This window comes from Dama dama, chromosome 21, assembly GCF_033118175.1.
Source record: "Dama dama isolate Ldn47 chromosome 21, ASM3311817v1, whole genome shotgun sequence".
NCBI lineage: Eukaryota > Metazoa > Chordata > Mammalia > Artiodactyla > Cervidae > Dama > Dama dama.
Genome location: NC_083701.1, coordinates 23982582 through 23988581, shown reverse-complemented (window position 1 = coordinate 23988581; position 6000 = coordinate 23982582).

Below are 6000 nucleotides of genomic sequence, written 5' to 3'. Positions count from 1 at the left end.
ATCATAGGAGTCCCAGAAGAAGAAGACAAAAAGAAAGGCCATGAGAAAATACTTGATTAGATAATAGCTGAAAACTTGCCCCAAATGGGGAAGGAAATAGTCACACAAGTCCAAGAAACCCAGAGAGTCCCAAACAGGATAAACCCAAGGTGAAACACCCCAAGACACATATTAATCAAATTAACAAAGATCAAACACAAAGAACAAATACTAAAAGCAGCAAGGGAAAAACAACAAATAACACACAAAGAGATTCCCATAAGGATAACAGCTGATCTTTCAATAGAAACCCTCCAGGCCAGAAGGGAATGGCAGGACATACTGAAAGTAATGAAAGAGAATAACCTACAACCCAGATTACTGTACCCAGCAAGGATCTCATTCAGATATGAAGGAGAATACAAAAGCTTTACAGACAAGCAAAAGCTGAGAGAATTCAGCACCACCAAAGCAACTCTTCAACAAATGCTAAAGGATCTTCTCTAGACAGGAAATGCAGAAAGGTTGTATGAACGTGAACCCAAAACAACAAAGTAAATGGCAACAGGACCATACTTATCAATAATTACCTTAAATGTAAATGGGTTGAATGCCCCAACCAAAAGACAGAGACTGGCTGAATGGATACAAAAGCAAGACCCCTACATATGCTGTCTACAAGAGACCCACCTCAAAACAAGGGACACATACAGATTGAAAGTGAAGGACTGGAAAAAAAATATTTCACACAAATGGAGACCAAAAGAAAGCAAGAGTTGCAATATTCATATCAGATAAAATAGACTTTAAAATAAAGGCTATGAAAAGAGGCAAAGAAGGACACTACATAATGATCAAAGGATCAATCCAAGAAGAAGATATAACAATTATAAATATATATGCACCCAACTTAGGAGCACAACAATATGTAAGGCAAATGCTAACGAGTATGAGGGGGGAAATCAACAATAACACAATAATAGTGGGAGACTTTAATACCCCACTCACACCTATGGATAGATCAACTAAACAGAAAATTAACAAGGAAACATAAACTTTAAATGACACAATGGTCCAGCTAGACCTAATTGATATCTATAGGACATTTCACCCCAAAATAATCAATTTCACCTTTTTCTCAAGTGCACACAGAACCTTCTCCAGAATAGATCACATCCTGGGCCATAAATGTAGCCTTGGTAAATTAAAAAAATTGAAATCATTCCGGTCATCTTTTCTGACCACACTGCAGTAAGATTAGATCTCAATTACAGGGGGAAAAAAAAAAAAAAACCATTAAAAATTCAAACATATGGAGGCTAAATAACATACTTCTGAATAACCAACAAATCATAGAAGAAACCAAAAAATAAATCAAAATATGCATGGAAACGAGTGAAAATGAAAACACAGCAGCCCAAAACCTATGGAACACTGTAAAAGCAGTGCTAAGGGGAAGGTTCATAGCCATACAGGCTTACCTCAAGAAACAAGAAAAAAGTCAAATAAATAACCTAACTCTACACCTAAAGCAACTAGAGAAGGAAGAAATGAAGAACCCCAGGGTTAGTAGAAGGAAAGAAATCTTAAAAATTAGGGCAGAAATAAATGCAAAAGAAACGAAAGAGACCATAGCAAAAATCAACAGAGCTAAAAGGTGATTTTTTTAAAAGATAAATAAAATTGACAAACCATTAGCCAGACTCTTCAAGAAACAAAGGGAGAAAAACCAAATCAACAAAATTAGAAATGAAAATGGAGAGATCACAACAGACAACACTGAAATACAAGGGATCATAAGAGACTACTACCAACAGCTCTATGCCAATAAAATGGACAACTTGGATGAAATGAACAAATTCTTAGGAAAGTATAACTTTCCAAAAATGAACCAGGAAGAAATAGAAGATCTTAACAGACCCATCACAAGCATGGAAATTGAAACTGTAATCAGAAATCTTCCAGCAAACAAAAGCCCAAAACCAGATGGCTTCACAGCTGAATTCTACCAAAAATTTAGAGAAGAGCTAACACCTATCTTACTCAAACTCTTCCAGAAAATTGCAGAAGGTAAACTTCCAAACTCATTCTATGAGGCCACCATCACCTTAATACCAAAACCAGACAAAGATGCCACAAAAAAAAAAAAAAAAAAAGAAAGAAAGAAAAGAAAACTACAGGCCAATATCACTGATGAACATAGATGCAAAAGTCCTTAACAAAATTCTAGCAAACAGAATCCAACAACATATTAAAAAGATCATACATCATGACCAAGTGGGCTTCATCCCAGGAATGTAAGGATTCTTTAATATCCACAAATCAATCAATGTGATACACCACATTAACAAATTGAAAGATAAAACCATATGATTATCTCAATAGATGCAGAAAAAGTCTGACAAAATTTAACATCCATTTATGATAAAAAAAAAAAAAAAAAAAAAACAACAAACAACTCTCCAGAAAGCAGGAATAGAAGGAACATACCTCAACATAATAAAAGTTATATATGACAAACCCACAGCAAACATTATCCTCAATGGTCAAAAATTGAAAGCATTTCCCCTAAAGTTAAGAACAAGACAAGGGTGACCACTCTCACCACTACTATTCAACATAGTTTTGGAAGTTTTGGCCACAGCAATCAGAGCAGAAAAAGAAATAAAAGGAATCCATAGAAAAAGAAGAATTAAAACTCTCACTGTTTGCAGATGACATGATCCTCTACACAGAAAACCCTAAAGAGTCTACCAGAAAATTACTAGAGCTAATCAATGAATATAGTAAAGTTGCAGGATATAAAATAAACACACAGAAATCCCTTGCATTCCTATACGTTAACAATGACAAAACAGAAAGAGAAATTAAGGAAACAATACCATTCACCATTGCAACAACAACAACAAAAATACTTAGGAGTGTATCTACCTAAAGAAACAAAAGACCTATACATAGAAAACTATAAAACATTGATGAAAGAAATCAAAGAGGACACAAATAGATGGAGAAATATACCGTGTTCATGGATTCGAAGAATAAATATTGTGAAAATGACTATACTACCCAAAGCAACCTATAGATTCAATGCAATCGCTATCAAGCTACCAATGGTATTTTTCACACAACTAGAACAAATAATTTCACAATTTGTATGGAAATACAAAAAACCTCAAATAGCCAAAGCAATCTTGAGAAAGAAGAAAGGAACTGGAGGAATCAACCTGCCTGACTTCAGGCTCTACTACAAAGCCACAGTCATCAAGACAGTATGGTACTGGCACCAAGACAGAAATATAGATCAACGGAACAAAATAGAAAGCCCAGAGATAAATCCACGTACCTATGGACACCTTATCTTCGACAAAGGAGGCAAGAATATACAATGGAAAAAAGACAACCTCTTTAGCAAGTGGTGCTGGGAAAACTGGTCAACCACTTGTAAAAGAATGAAACTAGAACACTTCCTAACACCATACACAAAAATAAACTCAAAATGGATTAAAGATCTAAATGTAAGACCAGAAACTATAAAACTCCTAGAGGAGAACATAGGCAAAACACTCTCCGACATAAATCACAGCAAGATCCTCTATGACCCACCTCCCAGAATATTGGAAATAAAAGCAGAAATAAACAAATGGGACCTAATGAAACTTAAAAGCTTTTGCACTACAAAGGAAACTATAAGTAAGGTGAAAAGACGGCCTTCAGAATGGGAGAAAATAATGGCAAATGAAGAAACAGACAAAGGATTAATCTCAAAAATATATAAGCAACTCCTGCAGTTCAATTCCAGAAAAATAAATGACCCACTCAAAACATGGGCCAAAGATCTAAACAGACATTTTTCCAAAGAAGACATACAGATGGCTAACAAACACATGAAAAGATGCTCAACATCACTCATTATCAGAGAAATGCAAATCAAAACCACAATGAGGTACCATTACACGCCAGTCAGAATGGCTGCTATCCAAAAGTCTACAAGCAATAAATGCTGGAGAGGGTGTGGAGAAAAGGGAATCCTTTTAAACTGTTGGTGGGAATGCAAACTAGTACAACCACTGTAGAGAACAGTGTGGAGATTCCTTAAAAAACTGGAAATAGAACTGCCATATGCCCCAGCAATCTCACTGCAGGGCATACACACCGAGGAAACCAGAACTGAAAGAGACACGTGCACCCCAATGTTCATCGCAGCACTGTTTACAATAGCTAGGACATGGAAGCAACCTAGATGCCCATCAGCAGACGAATGGATAAGGAAGCTGTGGTACATATACACAATGGAATATTACTCAGCCATTAAACAGAATACATTTGAATCAGTTTTAATAAGATGGATGAAACTGGAGCCCATTATACAGAGGGAAGTAAGCCAGAAAGATAAACACCAATGCAGTATACTAATGCATATATATGGAATTTAGAAAGATGGTAACAATAACCTATATGCAAGACAGAAAAAGAGACACAGATGTATAGAACAGACTTTTGGACTCTATGGGAGAAGGCGAGGGTGGGATGATTTGAGAGAACAGCATTGAAACATGTATATTATCAAGTGTGAAAGAGATCACCAGTTCAGGTTGGATGCATGAGACAAGTACTCGGGGCTGGTGCACCAGGATGACCCAGAGGGATGTGATGGGGAGGGAGGTGGGAGGTGGGTTTAGGATGGGGAACACATGCAAATCCATGGCTGATTCATGTCAATGTATGGCAAAAACTACTACAATATTGTAAAGTAATTAACCTCCAACTAACAAAAATAAATGAAAAAAAAAAATAGTGCTGCAATGAACAATGGGATACATGTGTCTTTTTCAACCATGGTTTCCTCAGGGTATATGCCTAGGAGTGGGATTGCTGGGTCATATGGTGGTTTTATTCCTAGTTTTTTAAGGAATCTCCATACCATCTTCCATAGCGGCTGTATCCATTTACATTCCTATCAACAGTGCAAGAGCATTCCCTTTCTCCACACCCTCTCCAGCATTTATTGTTTATTGACTTTTTGATGATGGCCATTCTGACCAGTGTGAGGTGGTATCTCATTGTGGTTTTGATTTGCATCTCTCTGATAATGAGTGATGTTGAGCATCTTTTCATGTGTTTGTTAGCCATCTGTATGTCTTCTTTGGAGAAAAGTCTGTTTAGGTCTTTTTCCCACTTTATGATTGGGTTGTTTGCTTTTCTAGCATTGAGTTGTATGTGTTGCTTATATATTTTGGAAATTAATTCTTTGTCAGTTGTTTCATTTGCTATTATTTTCTCCCATTCTGAGAGCTGTCTTTTCACCTTGCTTATAGTTTCTTTTGCTGTGCAAAAGCTTTTAAGTTTAATCAGGTCCCACTTGTTTACTTTTATTTTTATTTCCATTACTCTAGGAGGTGGGTCATAGATGATCTTGCTTTGATTTATGCCAATGATTGTTCTGCCTATGTTATCCTCTAAGAGTTTTATAGTTTCTAGTCTTATGTTTAGGTCTTTAATAAATTTTGAGTTTATCTTTGTGTATGGAGTTAAAAAGTGTTCTAACTTCATTCTTTTACATGTAGCTGTCCAGTTTTCCCAGCACCATTTATTGAAAGGCTGTTTTTGCCCCCATTGTATATTTTGACTCCTCTGTCAAAAACAAGGTACCCATAAGTACATGGGCTTATTTCTGGGCTTTCTATCTTGTTCCATTAGTTTATACTTCTGTTTGTGCCAGTAGCATACTGTCTTGATGACTGTAGCTTTGTAGTATAATCTGCAGTCAGGAAGGTTGATTGCTCCAGCTCCATTCTTCTTTCTCAAGACTGCTTTGGCTCTTCAGGGTCTTTTGTGTTTCCATATGAATTGTGAAACTTTTTGTTCTAGTTTTGTGAAAAATGCCATTCGTAATTTGATAGGAAATGCGTTGAATCTGTAGATTACCTTGGGTATAGTCATTTTCACAATATTGATTCTTCCTACCCAGGAACAAGGAATATCTCTCCATCTGTTTTATGTCATCTTTGATTTCTTTCATCA